General features: G+C 42.0%; 2 non-coding genes across 2 annotated transcripts; both read left to right on the forward strand.

The window, feature by feature from the left end:
• Positions 1 to 333: 333 nt before the first annotated feature.
• Positions 334 to 439, forward strand: LOC111723553. The gene has a single exon (XR_002772073.1). It is a non-coding gene; the product is annotated as a U6 spliceosomal RNA (small nuclear RNA).
• Positions 440 to 12022: 11583 nt separating this feature from the next.
• On the forward strand, positions 12023 to 12131 carry LOC111723555. The gene has a single exon (XR_002772075.1). It is a non-coding gene; the product is annotated as a U6 spliceosomal RNA (small nuclear RNA).
• The last annotated feature ends 204 nt before the right edge of the window (positions 12132 to 12335 follow it).

Below are 12335 nucleotides of genomic sequence, written 5' to 3' on the forward strand. Positions count from 1 at the left end.
TTGGCAGTATGGTCTTTGTGGAATTCCTGGGCATAACAGCATGAGGTATTCTAAGTTATCTGGAGATGATTTGAAGTACGTAGGACAATACATGCAAACACTCCATTATTTTATACAAAGAACTTCAGCATCGGTGGATCTGGGTATACACAGAGATCCTAGAACCAATGCCCCATGGATACTGAGGTGAGAAAGGATACCCGGGAAAAGTGAGGTCTGAAGAACAGAAGCCTTCTCACAGGAGCCCAGGGACGTTCCTGCAAAGCCCTCACTGTCGTGACTCAACTCTTAGGAATTTGTAGAAACTTAACTTCCTGGGACCTTAAAACTAACACTAAGTCCAAGCCCAGTGCTCCCTAAAATTGGAATGATACAGAGAAGATTAGCATGGCCCCTGCACAAGGATGACACACAAATTCATGAAGCATTCCATATTAAAAAAAAAAAAAAGTCCAAGCCCACCTTTCTCCAGTTCAAAGTTCAAACTGACCAATGAGAAGGGTACCTGTGGACAAGGAGCTCTATAAAAGGGAAAAGACAGAGCCAGTCGGGGGCTCAGCCATTTTTGGACTCTAGTCTGTCGTGGCTCCCCAGCTAAAATAAAGCCTTTTCTCTTTTAATCACAGGTATTCTTTTTCTCTATCAGGCCTTGTTTTCCTACAGCAGAGGGACACTGTAGTTGGTTCCTTATGAGCTGTATTCTGCACTACACAGGAAGGTACGTATCCCAGGCCAGCACCCAAAACCTCTCCCCTCAACCAAAGACTACACATGGCCTAAAATTCTAGCATTACTTTGCATTTGCTAAACTCTGAGTTAAGCACTGTCTTCCTCTAGCATTCGCTTTAGACGTGCAAAGATAAAGTATTGCATCATTAACACCTTCATGAAAGTAAGTCAAGATATCTATGACACCTGCACCACACGAATCTGTGAATAGTGAGAGAGGATGGCTGCCACGAAGGAAGGGGGCTCAGCAAGATGGAGGGAAGGCTTCAGGAGCCCCTCTCTTCTCATCCACCCTCATGACTCTCCTGCTACCTCAAGGCAGGTGACACCTACAACTTAGCCCTACCCTGACTTCTCTGGGAACAGCCAGCTCCCTCATGGCCCCTCCACTTGGCTGCCCCATAGGAATCTCCAACTCAACTAGTCCATAACCCACCTCAACATGACCCTTCTTGCCACGTCCTCCCGGATAAATTCCCCCCTAAAACCCTACTTAAATAGCACTTTTCAATGATTCTCTTCATTTGCAAATAACTTCTCTCACTTTTGAAGTACCACAGGCTTTCTTTGGTGTCTTTGGAATCCTTGTCTCTGCCTCCCAAGCCCTGCAGGGATAGAGTTTTTTCCTCCCCTTTTGGAATGCAAGATCTTTCGGACATTCATAAATGCTCTGATGAAGTTTATGTAGCATTTTTCATGTGGAAATGTTAGTTGCATTAATCATTCAGTCAGAAAGAGAGGGAGAAATTGTGGAGGAGCAGAACAGCCTGCTTCACAGTCATGATTAAGATTTACAAACAAAATGCTTTGACCCTATTTAAAACCCTGATTTCTATTAAGATCCCATAGAATTTTGTTGTACTCAGAGAGTGATCAAATTATTGACCTACGAGATATTTTTAGATATATCACCTAGTGCAGAGGCTTTTCAGAACTTTAAAGTAGGCTGGGCACAGTGGCTCACACTTGTAATACCAACACTTTAGGAGGCTGAGGTCAGAGGACCACTTGAGCCCAGGGGAGAAAGCACATCTAGTGAGAACAAGATGGAGTCATTCGGGTCAGGGCCAACGTGACACAGCTGGTCTGGTCGGTTTAGGTCCTAAGGGACCTTTACCTCCTGGCTCCCATCCTTACTGCTCTGTAAGTTTAGCTCCCACCCCAAAGATGCCTATCTTGAGTAATTTAGATGGATGGATTTAGGAGATTAACTTTTGAATTGGAATGTTGTAATAGGTCACTGAGTTATGGTGATTATTATTTGGAAGAGGGGTTGGTGCAGTCTTTGCTTTGAATTTTTGGAAATGATAGAACAGAACTGTCTATGAGAAGCTACTCTCACTGTTCTCCAGAATCCCTGCCTTCTGACAAAGTTTGGCAGTCCTATACCTGTCTCTGCATATAAGCTGACAGTGACAGGTGGCCAGACCCTCTTTGTCCAGTAACAGGAATTCCAGACCACCCTGGGCAACATAGTAAGATACCATCTCTACAGAACACTTAAAAAATTAGGTGGGTGTGGTGGTTCAAGCCTGTAGTCCCCCCTATTCCGGAGGCTAAGTCCAGAGGATCACCTGAGCCCAGAAGTGTGAGGTTGCTGTGAGCTATGATGGAGCCACTGCACTGTAGCCCAGATGTCAGAGGGAGACCCTGTCTCCATAGAAAGAAACAAAAGAAACTTTTAAAGTCACAGGACACTTATATACAAAAATTAAGTTTCACAAACTTGGTCAAGAGATGAAGTTTTAAATGCAAACATGTATACACAAAATGTATACAAAACAAATAGTAAGAAATCAATACTAGGTTAAAGTCAATAATTTATGTTAAGGGGATTTGAATTTTTATATTCATTGATTTATTGAATAAAAACTTCTAAGTATTTAATACATGCCAGGCATTGTTCCAAATACTTCACAAGAATTAATTTATTTTTCTCACAATGAAACAGGATGATGATTGTCTCAGTTTTATAAATGAGAAAACTAAGGCACAGACTGTTTATGTAACTTCTCCCCTGTCACATGACTAGTAAAGATGTTACAGGACAAAAAGGGTCCAGTCACCTGTCACTGTCAGCCACTTTGCAGAGACAGGGATAAGTCCACAAACTTGACTTGTCAGAAGGCGGGGATTCTGGGGAGCAGTGAGAATAGCCTCTCCAAGACCGTTCTGTTCTTCCATCTCCAAAATCACAGTTTTATACATCTAAGTTCAAAGTGAAGACCTTGTTAACCATTATCTTAAACAATAATCACCAAAACCCATGACCCATAATAAAGAGTAATCAGTATAACTCATGACCCAAAACATTCCAATTTGAAAGTTAATCTCCTAAATCAATCTACCTAAACTACTCAAGATAGATAGTTAATCTCCTAAATCAATCTACCTAAACTACTCAAGATAGATAGTTAATCTCCTAAATCAATCTACCTAAACTACTCAAGATAGACATCTTTAGGGTCGGAGCAAAATTTACAAATACAAAACAGTGAGAATGGGAAACTGGAGGAGAGGGGAATGGGGGGGCAGGGGTGAAGGTCAGGCAGGACCCAAGCTGACCAGACCAGCTGAGTCATGTCTACTCAGCCTGACAGACTGCATCTTACTCTCACTATATGTGCTTTCAAATATAAGGTTAGGATTCAGACCCAGGGTCTAGACTGCCTGACTTACGGTGATGATGATAAAAAGCTTGAGGGCAGGATTTTAATGTTGTGGAAACTTCTGTCCTGTTATCCTCCAACAGTGATTTTCACAGTGTGCCGTGAGAGGATCTTAGGTGTGCCTGGAAAATTTTTAAAGATCACTTATTTTCAAAAGAAGTTCAAAGCACAGTAAGTATATGCCTGTTTTTACTCTATTTTTTAAATCAACATAATTTATGTGTACCACAGAAGTTTAACTATAGGTTCGAGTGTGTGGTGAAATAAAAAAAAATACAAAGGTTGAAAAACACTGCTCTGGATAATAGAAAAAGAATTGAGTTTATATAATATATCACTGCAGATGACAGCATCTTACATAATTTCCTGTGCGATCCTCATTCTTTATTGATGTTTCACAAGCAAGGAGAACAGAAAGGAAATAGGGTAAGAAATTACTTCTTTACTGTCCTTGTAATTCAGAAAAACATTTACAAGTTCATAAACATAGTTAAAGTTTTAACTCCATTTGTGGAGTAGCCGATGAATCCTTGTCTAGTTTCTCTGGAAATCAACAGCTCCTTGAAACCCTTTGAAAAAAAAAATGTTACTGTTTAATTTTTCTATATCCCAGGGTAGGTCCTCTCTGAACTGTCACAGAGAAAGTTGTGAGCAGCTTAGGGCAGGGACTATGTCTTGTTTGTGTATCTCCCTCTACCTAGAACAGTGTCCAGCACAGGATGAGGCCATTGTATGTTGCTTGAATTTAACAACTTGTTTTCTTTGTGTTCTTTTTAAGGCTCTACAAAAATCCCACTTTTCACTATTCAATCTCTGTTTGAATAAGAATCTTCAAGAACAAGAAAAAAAGGAGGATCAGAAGCCACGGGAAGATGAAAGGAAATTTTACCGCCAAATATGGGGGATTCTCCTTCCCTGTAAGGCGCCCACCTTGGCTGACCACACTGTCAGGAGCCTCTAATTGCTGATCAGCAAAGGGGAAGTGGTCACACGGTTCCCAAGAGACAGAGAATGAAAACAGAGCCCAGAATTTCTCCGTAACCAACCCTGGGAGAAAGTTATAGATCATGTCTTGTCAGCACGTACAGTAACTGCCTTAGGAGGGCTACAGCTTTGGTGTCACGTTGGAAGTGGGGATCGGGCAGAGAGAGGGCTGGGTATGTGTTTCCTGGGTATCAATTCACAAATGCAAAGCCCACCTCGCCACGGTGTGTGAAAAAGAGAGAGAGAGAGAGCAAGCAAGTGAGCACACAGTTTCTGGGGTTTGGGAATCTTCACACCCCTACTCCGTCCAAACAAGTCTTGTCTTATCAGATGTTGAAGAGGAAGCTCTACAAGAGCAAATTCACAGAAATGTTTTCTGCAGATTGTGCTACGGGAAGAAATTATGGTTGATTCAAAGTTAAAATTAGGTGAGTGGCAGACCGGAGCACACAGCCCAGGGATCACATCGTTAATCCGGGTACGCGCCCTCCGTCTTCTGTTTGTTGACAGAAGGAAAATCTTAAGCTTTATCCGTCACTCTCAAGCAGTAATTCCTCCTACCTACTTTGAAACTTTGCTCCATCCCATCTGTGTGCAATTTGTTCTATTTGTTACCTATCAGTTTTGTATGAATTTTGCTTAATCTGTAGCGGAAATTGCCAGCTGTGCCCTGGTTTCCATTTTGCCTGTTTTGGGCAGTAGTAGACATTTCCACACCATTGAGTTCCAGCTAGGGACAGGGCCATCCAGTATCTTTTTATAGCAGGGTACAGCCATGTGACAACAGAATGTTACCAGAAGTAATATATACAACTTCCACTTACATTTTTTTTTTTTTTGAGACAGAGCCTCAAGCTGTCCCCCTGGGTAGAGTGCTTTGGCATCACAGCTCACAGCAACCTCCAACTCCTGGGCTCAAGCAAGTCTCCTGCCTCAGCCTCCTAAGTAGCTGGGACCACAGGTGCCTGCCACAACACCTGGCTATTTTTTGGTTGTAGCTGTCATTGTTTAGCGGCCCCGGGCTGGATTTGAACCCACCACCTTAGGTGTATGTGGCTGGCGCCTTAGCCACTTGAGCCACAGGTGCCGAGCCACAACTTCCACTTATAAAAAAAAAAACAAAAAAAGCTCTTGCCATGGAGCTCCTCTCTTTCTTCCCCCTTCTGATAGGTTATAAATAGCAAAGTCATGTGGCAGCTTTAGTCACCTAAAGGAGGACAGTGTCATAGAGGATGACAAAGTGACACAATAGGAAGAATCTGGGTTCCTAAACCAGCCCGTGGCTCTGAGCTCCAGACAGCTACAATGGAGACAAACTCTTATTTAAGATCCAGTATTCTGAGGATCTCTTTGTCACGGCAGCTTCTCACTTAGCCTCCCTAAAACAATGCCCTATGCAATAATACCCATCAAGATCTGGATTTTATTTAACCTTTTCCTTAAATACTTTAAATTATGTAACTATTCAAATAATATTAGCTTGAATGTCAGCTAAAAATCATTTTTCTTCCACAGAAGCATGAATATCCAAGTTGGGGAAAGACCAGTATTAGGGAAACAAAACCAGGCTTCGATCAGAATAAGTGCTAAAAGAAAAAGAAATATGAGAGCAATAAAAGCGGCTGAGTGTGGTGAAGGTAGCGATCACCCTGCAGCCTTGAGTGAGCCTGCTTCCCGCCACACACGCCACACACAGTGAAGGAAAGAGGCCAGCGACTTCTGGGGCCACTCCAGCCTCATCTCTGTCTGTAAGAAGGCCCCTAACATTGGTAGGGGGCAGACATCCCTCACTGCCACCTCCCATCAACCACTCTGATGGGAGGGGCTTCACAGCCAGTGGGAACCGTTTGGGGGCATAAAATTTACAGTAGAGAGTCTGGCCAGCTAGCTCCGGCTACTCCTCCTGTCCTGAGTCCTCTGTCCTGGGCAGGTGAAGGGGAAAGCATGGCCTTCAAGGAACCGCCGAGGAGACACCATCAACTCTTTCGTAAATTCTCATGTTGGCCTCTCCCCCTTCCTCCCCCTCCCCCTTGGCCCTGAAGACCCAACTCCCCTCCCAGCCACCCCTTCCTACTGCCCCATGTCACAGGACCTTGCCCCTAACTGCAAAAGGTCTCTGGAAACATAACCGTGCTGTGTTGCCCGGCACCGATTTGGGACAGAAGGAATGAGTTGCTAAACTAATTTTCAGCCAATGATATTCATTATTTTAGCTTCCCATCTGGAATTCTTTTAAACACACAATAGCAAATTTTGCCTCATCTCCATCTCTACATTTGACCCCTGCCCTGAGGCAGAACAGAATTGAGTCAAATAATTGCCATGTCCTTTCCCTTCCGAGGTGGGGTGGGTGCAGGCTTTCTCTTCCCACCCAGGAGTCCCTTTCAGAACGAAGCCTTCCAGTCACTGTCAGGGCAGGGAGCCCAGATTCCCCCCCAGACTGTGCTTACCCATCAAAGTAAACACATCGAAGTCCAATTTTGAGTAACTACTTTCATATGTATGGAAAGGAAATTTTCCTCTTTCAGGGCCCAAGCTAGGCAGAATGGACTTGAAAACAAATCACTGTGATTAGTGAAAAGGGTTGGGCAGAGCGGTCTCAGCAGTGAGTAGCCGGTTCAACCCAGGCAGGTTAATTCCTACCTCTGAGCTTCAGATTTCATATCTGGAAAATGGAGATGGTATTGTCATCCTGTAAGATTGTTGGGTGGATTAAATAGGATGGTATATATAAAACCGAATGGCCCAGGGCCCCGTGGGTACTCCCTAAGGTAAGCTATCTCATTTCCCTCTGAAACAAGCTGGCATGTTAGACAGCTTAAATACAACAGGCAGGGAACAATTTTCACTTTGTTCCTTCCACTTTTCTGTATTGTTCGAACAGTCTTTAGTAATGTGTGGTTTTCCTGAATAAGAAAAATAAAGTTATTTACAAAGATAGCAATGTGTAATCTCTGCGAAGAAACCTACTTGTCTCCACAGCCTAAATTCACGTACTTCTTCTTTATTTCCTTCTCCCAAAAATAAGCGTTAAGGAATCACATCATTTAGAGTGAATTACGTCTTCAATTGATGGTGAAGACAAAGAAATTCATCATAGTGATTAGGGTAGATTCTTCTGTTTGTCTTTTAAACTTCATCCCATTAGAAAATAAATAAAAGGGACAGCTAAGCTGGTACAGCTGAGAACTATAAATCAGGTATTTCTTTCACTACAGGGTAAGATGATGGTTCTGGGTATAGAATAGAGTAAGTGCTTTGAAAATTTTTGATTGGCTCAGTGCCTGTGGCTCAAGCGGCTAAGGCGCCAGCCACATACACCTAAGGTGGTGGGTTCGAATCCCCAGCCCCGGCCCGCCAAACAACAATGATGGCTGCAACCAAAAACTGGCCAGGCGTTGTGGCGGGCGCCTGTAGTCCCAGCTACTTGGGAGGCTGAGGCAGGAGACTCGCTTGAGCCCAGGAGTTGGAGGTTGCTGTGAGCTGTGATGCCATAGCACTCTACCCAGAGGCTCTTGAGGCTCTGTCTCAAAAAAAAAAAAGAAAAAAGAAAATTTTTGATTACTCTATTACGTCTATGTATATGACATTATTTAAACATTTCACCATCTTCAAAAGATCTTTCCATATTCTGGTATTTATAAATTATAAACAGGTTCAGATCATTCTTTCCTGAAAATCCAACAGCCTTAATACATATAAATTAATATCCAGGCATGAAAAGTAGGATTTCAGTACAGCACTACTGTAGCTGACAGCGTCTGACCTTTGCCCACATCATTCCCTGTGGGTTTGCTACGATAAAATAGGAGTGAGTATGAATTGGGGCAAAGAGCCTGAGCCTGTTCAGGGGTCACCTCCAGAACCTGCATTCAGCTAGATACTACGTCACAACTGCTCATAGAAACAACTTATATACTAAGTCCCGACTACTGGTTATAAAATAGGAGGAAGTTCATTAGTATTTACATGAGAAATATTTTGGGTTTCATTTTACCAGTGCTTCACTGCTCGGATAAAACAATTCTGGGAGATGCAAACAGACAAAAGGAGAGCTAGGAAGCTAAGCTGGAGTTTTCATCTAGAGCCAAGTGGGCTGCTGTAGCCTAAATCTTCATTGGTATACGCTCCAAAGCCCGAAGATTAACTCTGGGACCCTCCAGCCAAAACCTTGGCTATGAAGAAAGATTCATCTGGGAAAATTGTTCAGACATCCCCTGCCCCACCCCCAGAGATCTCCTGTTGTAGGTTTTGGGTGTGGCCTACAAATCCAAATGTTAGAAAGTGTCACCAGGTAATTCTAAACTAGGTGCCGGAAAACCATACTTGCACCCTCTCCACACTCCAGGGAGAGGTGACCTCTTCTTTCATTATCTTGTGAAGGATAAAACTTCCGGCATTTTTCTGTCCCATGAGGGTGCTTTACAGCAGGAAGGAGTGGGTAAATATTTAGGAAAAGAAAATTTTATATCAAAGAATTAAGGGGGTACAAGTGTTTTGATTACATATATATCTTATAGAATGCTTAAGTTGAGACTTTAAATGTGCCTCCCACCAGGACAGTGGTCATTGTACTGGACAGGGAAGTTTCTACCCCTCACATCTTCACACTCTCCCCCCAGGGGGTTTCCAATAACCTTTACATTTCTTTGCACCTGTGTGTATCCATTATTTCAGCTCCCCAATATTAGAGTGTATGTGTGGTATTTATTTCCCCATTTCTGAAATACTTCACTAAGGATAATGTTCCCCAGTTTCATCCAACTTGCTGCAAAAGACGTTGCTTCATTCCTTTTTATGGCTAAATAGCACTCCATGGTATATATACCACATTTTCTTAATCCATTGATGAACTGATGAGCATTTAGGTTTATTCCACATATTTGTACTTGTGAATTGTGCTATGATAAATATTCCAGGGCAAGTGTCTTTTTATCAAAAACTCCTTTTCCTTCAGGTTAGGTACCCAGGAGTAGGATTATGGACCAAATGGTAGGTCTACGTTTATCTCTTTCAGGCATCCCCATAATACTTTCCACAGAGGTTGTACTAATTTCCGGTCCCACTAACAGCATAGCAGTGTTCCTTTCTCTCTGCATCCACGCCAGCATCTATTGTTTTGGGATTTTTTAATAAAAGCCATCCTAACGGGGCAAGGTGGCATCTCACTGTGGTTTTAATTTGCATTTCCCTAGTGATTAGTGACGTGGAGCACTGTTTCTTATGTTTGTTAGCCATTCATCTAGCTTCTTTTGAAAACTTCTGTTTATGTCTTTTGTGCACTTTTTAATAGAGTTGTTTTTTTTCTTGGTGATTAGCTGAGCTCTTTTTAGAGTTGGATATTAACCATTTATTATATATACAAGTTGTGAATATTTTCTTCCATTCTATAGATTGTCCATTTACTCTGTTGATTATTTCCTTTGCTATGCAGAAACATTTTAATTTAATCAAGACCCATTTATTTTTTTTTTTTGTTGTCACTATATTTGCCTTTGGGGTCTTAATCATAAATTTCTTGCCTAGGCCAATGTCTATAAGAGTTTTTCCTGCGTTTTCTTCTAGAATTTTTGTAGCGTCATGCCTTACATTTAAATCTTACCCATCTTGAATTAATTTTTGTATATGATAAGAGATAGAGGTCCTGTTTCATGCCTACGTACATGGTCCAGTTGTCCCAGCACCACTTGTTAAATAAGGTTTCCTTACCCCAGTGTATGTCGTCTACTTTATCAAATATCAGTTGGTTGCAGGCAGATGATTTTATTCTGGGTTCTCTACTCTGTTCCATTGGTACATGCCTCTACTTTTATACCAGAACCATGCTGTTTGGTTACCATAGCCTTGTAGTATAATTCAGAGTCAGGTATTGTGATGCCTCCAAATTTGCTCTTTTTGCTTCAGATTGATTTGGCTATTTGGGCTGGAGTTGGGGGAGAGGGATGTTTGTTTGTTTGTTTGTTTGTTTTTTATTGGTCCAAATGAAGTGTAGAATTATTTTTTTCTAGATCTAGGAAATATAACATTGGTATATTGAGGGGGACTACATCAAATCTGTAAATCACTTCAGGCATTGTAGACATTTTAATAATATTGATTATACCAATCCATGAGCAAGGGATGTATGCCCATTTGTTTGGGTCATCTATGATTTCTTTCATCAGTGTTTTGTAGTTCTTTAGAGGTCTTTGACCTCCTTGGTTAAGTATATTCCTAGGCATTTTGTTTTCTTCGTAGCTATTGTACATGGTATTGGGTCCTTGATTGGACTCTCAGCTTGACTGTTACTAGTATATAAAAATGGACATTTGTGCACATGGAATTTTTAACTGAGGCTTTATTTATCAATTCTAGGAGTCTTTTGTTGCAGTCTTTGGGATTTCCTAAATAGAAGATTATAGCATCAGCAAACAGGGATAGTTTGGCCTCCTCCTTCCCAACTTGTGTGCTCTTTCTTTCTTTCTCTGGCCTGAATCCTTTAGCAAGGATTTCCAGTACTGTGTTGAATAAAGTGGGGACAGTTGGACCTTTATCTTGCTCCAGTTGTTGGGGGAATGCTTTCAACTTTTGTATGATATTGGCTATAGGTTTGTCATACATGTATTTCATAATTTTAAAGTATGTTCCTTCTATGCCTCTTTTGTTGAGGGATTTTATCCAGGATGCTAGATTTTATCCAGTGCTCTTTCTGAATCTACTGAGACGATCATATGGTCTTTGATCTTGTTTCCATTTGTGTAACAAATCACATTTATTGATTTGCAAATGTTAAACCATCCTTGAATCCCTGCAATAAACCCACTTGATCATAGAGAATTATCTTTTCTGGTCAATGAAAATTTATTAGATATCACCTAGCATGCTGTAGGGAAAACTGACAACTTCATCCCAATCTCTCATCATCCTCAGAAACCTAATTCTTCTCAAAACAACAAGAAAAACCAAAGTAAGAAGATACTGAATACATTAGTTTCTAGAAACATCAAAGGAAGAACAACTGAACAATAATAAAGTTCTAACAGCTTTGTCAAAAGGAGAAGGTTAAACTAAGCAGTGATTAGACTGTTCCACTGACTTGAGATTGACTACCTGCCACCCCCACCCTGCCCCCTGGAGCAAGGCAAGGTCTCTATTATTAGAGAGACCACAAGGTGGCCTCCAAGTATGACAGGCTTTTGGGAGGGAGAAGAGGGGTTCAGGCCTCAGATGGTCCTTACCTTACACAGTGAAAAATTTTCTTAATGTCTGGCTGGAAACCAGTTTCCCAATTGGTTTTTGGTTTTTTGGTTTTTTGGTTTTTGAGACAAAGCCTCAAGCTGTCCCCCTGGGTAGAGTGCTGTTACATCACAGTTCACAGCAACCTCCAACTCCTAGGCTCAAGCGACTGTCCTGCCTCTGCCTCCCAAGTAGCTGGGACCACAGGCACCTGCCACAATGCCCGGCTATTTTTTGGTTGCAGCCAACATTGCTGTTTTGGCGGGTCTGGGCTGGATTCAAACCCGCCACCTTAGGTGTATGTGGCTGGCACTTTAGCCACTTGAGCCACAGGTGCCAAGCCTCCCAATGGGTTTTTTCTGCAACTACATTTCTTTTTCTTCACCATATTAGGTCTCTTTGTTCCTCAACAATATCTCAGCGAGGTGCTTTCCTGGACAGCACATACACTAAAAAACTAAAACAATACAGAGAAGATTAGCATGGCCCCGGCCCAAGGATGACACACAAATTCATGAAGTGTGCCATTTTTTCAGAAGCAAGTATCCAATATACTCAATACTAATATGAAGCCAGTAGATGACCTAATACACACCCACCCAAGAGAAAAACTCAAATCAATTCAAGGTGGGGAGGGGGGAGGAAAGATGGGGTGGGTGTGCCCCCACTAATGGGCACAATATTAGGGTGTATGGCACCTCTTGGAGGTGGAATATAATAATAAGAGGGACTCTAACA

This window comes from Otolemur garnettii, unplaced genomic scaffold, assembly GCF_000181295.1.
Source record: "Otolemur garnettii isolate 467f Iridium unplaced genomic scaffold, OtoGar3 scaffold00012, whole genome shotgun sequence".
Lineage (NCBI taxonomy): Eukaryota > Metazoa > Chordata > Mammalia > Primates > Galagidae > Otolemur > Otolemur garnettii.